Here is an 11,756-nt window from a genome sequence, read left to right on the forward strand (position 1 = left end):
CACACCGATTGATATCGGGTGTTAAGGAAAACATTCGAAGTATTAATATAACCATATACCAATCAGTGTAACTTTGAATATAATGATTAATGAATATAACCATTAGTTAAGTGATCGGTGTCCGTTAACATAGACATTGATTCACTTTGGTTACCTTGCAATACCAAACGCCATAATTAATACCGATTGGCATATCGGTTAAACATGTTACGTAAGTCTCGATTAGTATCGGGTTGGAAAATATGTCACATGTTATGTGATCACCGACTAATATCGGGTTGGCAAATATGTCACATGTTATGTGATCACCGATTAATATCGGGTTGGCAAATATGTTATGTGTTATGTGATCACCGATTAATACCGGGCTGACAAATATGTTTAACACCGGTTGATATTATATACCAAAGGGTGCGATCCAGTAGTGTCTTGATCGGTCATGTCCATAAGACATGACCGGTCAAGGCACTGCTTGATCCTCCCCTCTCATATATATATATATATATATATATATATATATATATATATATATATATATATATATATATATATATATATATATATCATATGACATTTAAGAAAAAGGACATAGAAAATATAAAATGCTCCTCTCACCTGCCATACAAAAGTAGACAATAAGATTTATCATATAAGTAGACAATACATAGATCAATAAAATATAACTAGAATATATCTTGCATATTGAATTGAGAATTGGACATCATTTACACTTATAACTTCATCTTTGTAATTACCTATTTGAAAATTCACCAAACATTATTCACTTACTAAAATATGATGACATTGTTGCAATTATGAAACTTGGTATGGATTCGGATGCTTTAATCTCCTCAAAATCAATATTTCCACCATTTCTTATGCCACCAAATTATCTATACTCGCTATTCACAATTAATTTACAACACTTTCCTCTTGATTTGCAAATGGTCTTGAACAAACTTCTCCTTTGCGTGGGTTCTTCTTGTTCCTTTTTTAGCTTCAAAACTATTCTTCTAATCATTAGAGACTCTCCATAATCAACTTTTGTGCTCTCTCCTACTTCCTCTTCATTAGTCTCTGTAGTATTGTTTCTTCCAGCATTAGGATTTGCATCTCCTTGTTATGTTTGTGGGCATTCAAAGGTCCTACGACCAACTCCTCCACAATTGAAGCATGTTCCTAAAAATCATCTTCCTTTTCCATAAATTCTTCTTTCTTTTGAGGACTTTGCTTTTTCCTTTATTTCATATATTGATTCCTTATTCTACTTAGGTTTGGATTCCTCTTCACTAAATTATTTTCCTCTGTAGTTGCCTCCTTGCTTTTTATCTACTATAAATCGTCCTCTACTCGAATTATTTTGCTACCTTCTCATTATCTTCTCTTCTACCTTCAATGCATATTGGTATGTCTCTTCCAGTGTGTTCATCAAGTCAACAAACTTATATCATCTTGAATGTTGAATTTCAACCCATTTATGTATCTGGCCACCTTTTCCCTATTCATCTAGTGTTGTCCCAATTTGATTGCTAGTTTGTAAATTTCTTCTGTGCAATCTTTCACACTTATGTCTTTTTGCTTTAAATTTTGCATTTTCATAAAAAAATATAATTCCTGCTAGGATGAACTTGGTCTTCAATCTAGTCACCTTTTGACTCCACCTTGTTATTCTCGGATCACCATTTGCAACCCTCTCTTCTACAATTCCCTCCAGCATAGTGCAGTATGCCCTTTGAGTTTTGTCTATGCTAATTTAAATCTCTATGGATATTTACTCTCTTCCAAATCAAAGTAATCCTCTAGATCAACTATCCAATTAATCAATTCTTCTGCATTTAATGTACCTAAAAAATTAGGGACTTCCATACAATTACCTTAACCAACTTTTGTAAGGGCCCTCAAGAATCGTTCTTCCCTCGCATCCATCAATTGTTCATTATCTCTTTCTCGTTCATCCATTTCACTTTCTTCTTCATTGATATCACCTCCAACATTTCCAACAACTAAGTTGTTCATCTTATTCCTTATTTCATTTCTCATTTCCACACGAAGCTATTCAAACATCTCTTCTAATTTGGGATTTTTTCTTCAAGGTGGCATCTTATTTACCTATTCTATCAAAATAATATTATATTTGCTTTCACTACCTTCCTAGCAAGACTAACCTCACCTTGATACCAAATGATGCAACTCAACAATTGAGAATGTACTAGAATTTGTTAGGTCCCGAAGACAATTGAGAGGGGGGGGTGAATCAGTTGTCTAACAAATTCAAACCAAAAACAACTTTACCAACTTTAATGATTAATATTGGTAAACCAGTCTTTTATGTCGGTAAATAGTTTTATAAGTTAATTGTAATACTGGTAAAGATTAATGCATGAAACAAAAGGACAAAGTCATCCACAACACATAACACCAATATTTGTACATGGAAACCCTGTACGAGGAAAAACCACGGTGGGAAACCTTACCCACAATCAGATGATACTACTGCAGATAGTATGTGTATACAAATGGGGTCTGCACATGCAGAAAGGCCAAGCGCCTAGAGCTCACTGCTCAAATACAAATAAGAGTCACACTGACTACAATTGGATGATTAAATCCAATATGAATGTACTACTCAAATTAACATCTTTCTATGTTGGATTCAGTACTGGTGTAGTTCTGATTGTCTTCACAGAAACCCTCCTTCAACCTTCAAATGATGTCTTCGTGTATAGCTCTTCTTATTCTCGCATATACCTTCACACAATTCTTTTTCACATTCCACACTTGATCTTACAAATAAGATCTTACATTTATATCATAACCTAAGACCAATTTTAGTAGGTCGGCTCTAAAGGATATTACAATAAAATCAATTTACAAATAAAATAATGTCTGATGCAATAACCGATTCAACATGTCGGCTTGATGCATTTACAACAATAATAACACATCTCCATAGCATGTCATGCTGATCTGGAAAAGATAAACCTGTCGGTGTATATCTTGGACCTATTTGCCACTAACAACAAATATGCAAATACGAAATATGCCAATGACCAAAAATCCAAGACAAAGTGTCCAAATGATGTCTTCAACATAACAGGTGTTTTCCATACTATTCCAAGTGCCAGTGAACATTATATCCTGCCGGTGTACCAGATATCGGTGACTATGCATAAGTTACTTGCTTGCTGGTGAATGTTGTTGATTCTCCAAAGTGTCAGAGTTGATAAGTGTTAGTAGGTGTTGACATCAATGACAAAACCATACCAAAATACCAACAATCTCCCCCTTTGGTATTGATGGCAACACAAGATGGAAAAACCATCAAAGTGCCAAAACAGAAATGCCAAATACCAAAAACCAATAATCTCCCCAAAGCAACAATCTCTCCCCCTGGGAGTGACATGAGTTTTCCTTGTGTTTTTCCATACTAATCTCTCCCCCTTTGACATCAAATGCCAAAGCAATATAAAGACCATTTTTCAGATACAAAATACCAACCAATTCACTATACCAACTACCCCCCTTGAGAAGTAGCTTCCCATCAAAGTCAGAGTAAAAGATTTCTATGTTAATTCTATCGGTTGATGACTATCATCAACTGTCTAAGTTTCTACTAGTGGGGGTATGACCCCAAGCTGGTCTCTGAGATATTCAAAAGTCTCCTTAGGCAGAGGTTTAGTGAAAATATCTGCAATTTGCTCTTTAGTATTCACATAAACCATTTTAATTTCTTTTTCTTCAACATTTTCCCTTAGAAAATTTAGTTTGATAGAAACATGTTTGGTTTTAGAATGTAATACTGGATTCTTAGATATATCAATTGCTGCAGTGTTATCACAATAGATAGTAATAGGTTCCTAGCATTTTACCTTTATATCCTTCAACATTTGCTTAAGCCATAGCACATGTGTACAGTTAGTTGCTGCTGCAACATATTTCGATTCAGCTGTTGATAAAGATGTACAAGTTTGTTTCTTACTCAACCAAGAAATTAATCTGCAGCCAAGAAAAAATGCTCCACCGGTGGTGCTTTTTCTATCATCCACATATCTTGTCCAATTTGCATCTGTGTATGCACATAATTCAAAGTTTTCATCTCTAGGATACCATGATCCAAGATTTTTAGTGCCTTGCAAGTACCGGAAAATCCTTTTTACTGCTGATTCATGATTTTCTCTAGGATTACTCTGAAATCTTGAAACAATACATACTCCATTCATGATATCAGGTCTTTTTTATGTCAAATACAATAAACCTCCTATCATAGATTTGTACCTAGTCGGATTAACAGGTGTAGATTCATCCCTTAGTGATAATTTGTCATTTGTAGTCATAGGTGTGCTTACCGGTTTAGAGTTCTCCATCCCAAATTTCTTTAATAACTCCTTCAAGCACTTGGATTGACTCAAGAATATACCTTTATCAGTCTATGAAATCTGCAATCCTAAAAAGAATTTTATTTCTCCAATCATAAACATTTCAAATTCTTGCTGCATTTCAATAGAAAACTCTTTACATAATCCATCTTCTCCTCCAAAGATTATATCATCAACAAAAACTTCTATAACCAAGATGTCATCATTTGTCACTTTATAATATAAGTTGTTGTCAGCATTACCTTTAGAAAAATCAATCTTCAAAAGATACTTATCCAATCTTGCATACCAAGCTCTTGGAGCTTGTTTCAACCCATACAAAGCTTTCCTTAACCTGCAAACCATATCTTTGTTATCTGTTAAAGAAAATCCATCAGGTTGTTCAATGTAAACTTCTTCTTCAAGATCTCCATTTATAAATGCACATTTAATATCCATTTGATATACTTTGTAGTTCTTGTGTGCTGCAAAAGCCAAGAATAATCTGACTACCTCAATTCTAGCTACCGGTGCAAAGGTTTCATTATAATCAATTCCTTCTTTTTGAGAATATCCCTTACACACTAGTCTTGCTTTATTCCTGATTACCTTACCATCTTCATTAAGTTTGTTTCTGAATACCCACTTTGTTCCAATCACATTTTTGTCTTTAGGCTGGGGAACTAATGTCCATGTGTTATTTTTCTCAATTTGTTCTAGTTCCTCTTCCATAGCTTTAATCTAGTGTTTATCTTCACATGCCTCATTAATTGATAATGGTTCAATTTGAGAAATAAGACACACCTCTTCATTTGCAAGTCTCCCTCTTGTCATAACTCCTTTATACTTGTTCCCAATTATCTGATCTTCAAAATGATTCAGTCTTACATACTGGAGTGTCTTCATTTGTTGTTGTTCCTCAGTTATTGTGGAATTTTCAGATGATACCGATGTAACTGGATCTTTATTTTGTACCGGTGGGTTCAATATAGGTTCATTTGTTAGAATCTTTGTTGCCAGTTCAGAGTCTATATACCTTGAAGTTCCTCTGAATTGTTCATCAATCTTCACATTTGTACTCTCAACAATTTTCTGCAATCTTTGGTTGAAACATCTATATGCCTTGCTCTTAGATGAATAACCAAGAAATATTCCTTCATCACTTCTAGGATCAAATTTTCCAATATACTCATCCCTTCTAATATAGCATTTACTTCCAAATATTCTGAAATATTTAAGAGTAGGAGTAATACCAAACCATAGTTCATGAGGGGTCTTATCGGTTTCACCTTTGATGTGAACTTTGTTGAAAGTATAGACTGTTGTACTTACTGCCTCTCTCCAATACACATGTGGTAGATTTGCTTCTGATAACATACTTCTAGCTGCATCCAAGATAGTTTTGTTTTTCCTCTCAATGACTCCAATCTATTGTGGTGTCTGGGCTGTTGATAGCTGTCTTCCGATTCCATTCACTTCGAAGAATGCATTACATTCCTTAGATGTAAATTCTCCTCCTTGATCTAACCTCAGACATTTGATTTTCTTATTGGTTTCATTCTCTACCATTGCTTTGAACAGTTTGAACTTTCCAAGTGCTTCTGATTTTTCTCTGAGAAAAGTAACCCAACACATTCTAGAGTAGTCATCAATGATTAGCATGAAATATCTATCACCTTGCAAACTTTTAGTTCTAGCTGGACCACATAAATCAATATGAATTAAGTCAAGAGCATTATTTGATTTTTCTGGAATACTTTTAAAAGTAGCTCTAACTTGTTTTCCAAATTGACATTCCTTACATACTATATTGTGAGGTTTGACAACTTTAGGTAAATCTCTAACTGTCTTAATAGTACTGATTTTTACCATGCAATCAAAATTTACATGACAGAGTCTCTTATGCCATGGCCAACTTTCATCAATACGTGCAATCAAGCATGTCTTTTCACTGTTATTCAAATGAAAGATATTACCTCTAGTTTGATTACCGGTTGCAATTTCCAAACCAGTTTTATTCATGATTTTGCATTTTCCATTTTTGAATTGTAACTGAAATCCTTTCTCAACTAATTGACCAACACTCAAAAGATTATGCTTTAAACCTTCAACATAGTAAACATTGTCAGTATTATGCTTATCATCAAGAGATATTGTACCTTTACCTTTGATCAAACAAGCTTTATCATCTCCAAATCTTACTAAGCCTCCATTATATTCCTAAAAGTTCAAGAATTTATTTTTGTCACCAGTCATATGATGTGAGCATCCTGAATCAATGATCCATTCATCCTTAATTTCAACTTTAGCTACCAGGGCCTGCTCTACCGGTTGAATAGTAGGTGCTAGTTGATCTTTTGTTATAGCAACAAAAACCCATCCATTGTTTGTCGGATCTTCATCAGAATCATCAGTCACTCCTTCATCAGCAAGATAACAAGATTTATCTTTATTCTTCTTAAATCTGTATCTCTGATATTCAGGGTTAGACTTGTATGTTCTCCTAGCTTCTTCTCTTAGTCTATCATGTCTATTAGGGCATCTAGAAGCCATATGACCAATCTTATTATAGTTAAAGCATTTAAAGGGTGCTTTACCTTCATACTTACTTCCAACTGGACCTTTAGGCATTTTCCTTGCAAATAGTGCTTCAAGTTCTTCAAGTTCTTCATTTTCTCTCCTGCTTTCCTCAAGTTCTCTTGCATAGAAGGCTTTCCAATCAGATTTGTCAAATGATGGTGCAGATGATGTTGATGCTTTAAAAGCTAAATCTGTCTTTATAGTAGCAACATGACCAAATTCCTCAATTTCAAAAGCTAAAAGTATTCCAATCAATGTATCCCTAGTTATTGATGTATTAGGCATTGTTCTTAACTCATTTATAGCAGTAACCTTCATTTTATTTGCCGGTGGCAATCCTCTTAAAACTTTTGAAACAATTTCATCTTCACTTAAGGTTCCTCCACAACATTTAATACCCAAAACAATTTCATTCTCTTTCCATAAAAGCAGAAATCCTTTCATCTTCTTCCATTTTCAGATTTTCATACCTGACCCGGAAGCTTTCAAGTTTTGCAATTTTGACCGTGGAATCTTCTTCATTCAGTGTTTCCAAATGATCCCAAATAGTTTTAGCAGTTGATCTATCTGATAATCCCATGATTTGCTGATCTGTTAATGCGCTCAAAAGTGCTTCTCTTGCTTTGCAATCATTTTCTTCATCTTTAGCCAAGTTTGGTGGATTGGGCTGACTGGTTGTAGGAGTTGTATAGCCATTCTTTGTAACATCCTAGATGTCCTTTTCAATGCAATTCAGATGTGTCTCCATTCTGATCTTCCATATGCCATAGTTGGTTCCATCAAGTTTAGGACTGTCCTTCCTGAAATAGTTAGTAGACATTGGATCTCCTCAAGCTGTTAAACTTCTACAAAAAGAGGACTAGGCTCTGATACCAATTGTTAGGTCCCAGAGACAACTGAGAGGGGGGGGGGGGGGGGGGGTTGAATCAGTTGTCTAACAAATTCAAACCAAAAACACTTTACCAACTTTAATGATTACTACCGGTAAACCAATCTTTTATGTCGGTAGACAGTTTTATCAGTTAATTGTAATACCGGTAAAGATTAATGCATGAAACAAAAGGAAAAAGTCATCCACAACACATAACACCAATATTTGTAAGTGGAAACCCTGTAAAGGGAAAAACCACGGTGGGAAACCTTACCTACAATCAGATGATACTACTGCAGATAATATGTGTATACAAATGGGGTCTACACATGCAGAAAGGCCAAGCGCCTAGAGCTCACTGCTCAAACACAAATAGGAGTCACACTGACTACAATTGGATGATTAAATCCAATATGAATGTACTGCTCAAATTAGCATCTTTCTATGTTGGATTCAGTACCAGTGTAGTTCTGATTGTCTTCACAAAAACCCTCCTTCAACCTTCAAATGATGTCTTCGTGTATGGCTTTGCTTATTCTCACATATACCTTCATACAATTCTTTTTCGTATTCCACACTTGATCTTACAAATAAGATCTTACATTTATATCATAACCTAAGACCAATTTTAGTAGGTCGGTTCCAAAGGATATTATAATAAAATCAATTTACAAATAAAACAATATCCGATGCAATAACCGATTCAACATGTTGGCTTGATGCATTTACAACAATAATAAGACATCTCCATAGCGTGTCACGCTGATCTGGAAAAGATAAACCTATCGGTGTATATCCTGGACCTATTTGCCGGTAACAACAAATATGCAAATACGAAATATGCCAATGACCAAAACTCCAAGACAAAGTGTCCAACGATGTCTTCGACATAACCAGGTGATTTCCATTCTATTCCAAGTGTCGGTGAACATTATATCCTGCCAGTGTACCAGATACCAGTGACTATGCATAAGTTACTTGCTTGCCGGTGAATGTGGCTGATTCTCCAAAGTGTTCGAGTTCATAAGTGTTAGTAGGTGTTGACATCAATGACAAAACCATACCAAAATACCAACATAATTGTCAATTGTTGTTGTCAAACAAGCAATCTCTTCAACTTTTCCAATTTTCAAAGAGAAATTAATACTAGAATCAATTAATTTAAACCAAGAAAAACATTTTTAGAGAAAAAAGTTGCTAGATTTAAACTTTAAATGAAACTTTAACAATATATTTTTTTTTGAATAGTAAGCTACAAGAAACTACAAAACCATTCTTGCATTCGACTAAACAACAAACTTCTATTACAAGTCAACCACTGCAAATATGATTTTAACACAACAAAAATTAGTTGCAGGCAGATGTAAACACTCTCATTTCTCTCGATCCACCTCTCTTGGACACCAAAGTACCTTTTTTTTTTTCAAGTATTTCTCTCTTCTCAACCTTCTCTCCTCATCTCCAAACTTGGGTGTAGTATTTTGCTGCTAATGCCACTAATATTTAATGATTTTTCTTTCTTTTCTTGGGCGTGGGAATCCCATTACTTCTCCACTTGCTTGTGCCAAGCAAGATTTTTTAAGTCTTTGCCAAAAATTGCTTTCCTTTATCCAAATCCACTATATGCACTTTTTGGCACATGGAAATCTTTATCAGTCAAATAAGACAATTATCCACCATTAAAATGGAATTACAAGATGCATTTAATGAGCCTCAACTTTCCTAGGCATGGAGTTTTGCTTTCCCAATAATGTTAACAAAACAAATAACTTGCAAAGTTATAACTTTGTTTTCAAAAACGATTTCACTTCTTGAATTTTAAAATCAAATATTAATGTGTTGAAGAGTATGAAGAAAACAATGAATCATGCCGACAAGATAAAAATCAAACACAAGAAAAAAATAAATTAAAGAAAATAAATCTTTTTGGTTGTGCAGGAATGCTTGTGCACTAGGATGCTCCTGCATCAACATGCTTACTTTTTTAAATACCTCCGCATGGCTTCTGTTTTTGTCATGTACCTTCCAATAGCTATAACTATTGGGACTATACAATCTCCATTCTCATGCCTTTTGAATTTGTCTCCTTATTTTGTGGCATGAGATGATCACATCCGACAATTGTTGGATTATTGTATTCTCTCTCAAATTTTGTTTTCACAAATTTTAAGTTTCTAAGTGGAAATTAAGTAAATAGGCAAAATAAAAAATTATTTATTTTTTATTAGCTACACAAATCGAGTATTGGTACTGTGAAAGTACATAATTTTTTTATCTGATTAGTTGGAAAAGATTTTGCATGGAATTACAAAATGTCATTTTCATTCCATTGAAATTGTCTATGCACTAAACATATTAAGTGCCAAAAATTGAGGGTGTGCGAGATAGTGGTGGGATCACCAAATTTTGCATCAAGGGGGGATGTCTTGAGTTGTGCCATTGTGCACTTCCATGAGTGGTGTCTTTGAACACTTTGACATTTCAATTTCAACATTTCTTTCTACACATCAAGTTTTGCAACCAATCTACTAAGTATGGAGTTCAGGAAAACCATTAAGCCTCTAACACCCTTCAATAATCATGAATGGAAATTGGTCATTTCCCCTATGTTAAAGAATCAATGGTTATACATGGTAACTATGGGTATAGAAAAAGAACCAAATGTAACAAAAGATAAGGAAAAGTGGTTTAATAAGTGTGAGCAAGCCTTTAGCTTATTGTGCTTAAATCTATCTCTAGAACTTATATTCCATGTACAACCTTTGAAAGCACCCAATAAAGTTCGGTTGTTCCTTGAACAACTCATTGGGGAGCTTGATGAACTAAGGAGTCATGAGCTAGAAAATAAACTCTTAAGCCCAAGAGACTTTGACACCTTGGAGGGCCACTTCACAAAATTCAAATCACTAAGGTTACAACTCAAAGAATGTGGCATAGAAAAGAACGAGGATCAACTCATCCTTTCCATTCTTTCAAGACAAAGTCCTAAATATTTTGATTTTGTATCCACCTTTTATTCCACTAAGAGAGCTCTTGGAGCCGCATAGAAAATGCATCTTTGGATAATTTCATTACAAAGTTAATAAGGGAGTAAGATAAGTTAATCTAGATGGGCACCTTGAAGACCATTAAACCTCAAGCCCTCATTGTAAGAGAATGTAAACATAAAGCTTCACAGAAAAGTTGAAAAATAGACTTATCAATATGATAAGGAAACTAAGGAAGACAAGAATTCTACCAATCAAATTAAAACTTATTCAAATCAAGGGAAAACCAAGACATAAAAGTGAATTGTTCCATTTGCAAGAAATTAGGACACAATGAGAACAAACATATGCAAAAAAAATGATTCATCACCTAACACATCTTCTTGAGCAACATGACGTTTCTAAATCCAACATAGAGTCTTCATCATGTTCAGAATCTTCCAAGGCAATGGATAAATCTAAGGGTCATGCACTCACAACTTTTATGGATTGTTCATCTTCACCATCAACTGTTGCATCGAAATTCAAAAATATTTCACCAAGAGCATCTAGAAGTTCTTTCTAGAAAGATAACACATGTAGCATTTGAGCATCATCTCATGGAGGGACTATCTAGTCTTTCTCTCTCCTATGGGGAAACATTTTTTGCAAATTTAATATCATCTCCCTTTTGGAGAAGAGATTTTTCCCATTGGATTTTTGTTTCTTACTTCGCTTTATGGGAGCTTCTTTTGTACATGGGTACCTAACATGGCTAGTAGTCAAGAACCATAACCATCTTGTTTACATTACTCCCTAAGTTGCACTTAAGGGGGGGTGTTGGTATACATAGAGTCACCATCTAACTAATTAGTTGTTATCACTTTCTAAATACCATAACACATTGAAAGATTAATCACTCGTAAAACCAAACCAATCACATGTTGGAAGATTAATCACTTGCAAAGCCAAACCAATCACATG

The sequence above is a fragment of the Cryptomeria japonica genome, chromosome 1, assembly GCF_030272615.1.
Source record: "Cryptomeria japonica chromosome 1, Sugi_1.0, whole genome shotgun sequence".
Classification (NCBI taxonomy): Eukaryota; Viridiplantae; Streptophyta; class Pinopsida; order Cupressales; family Cupressaceae; genus Cryptomeria; species Cryptomeria japonica.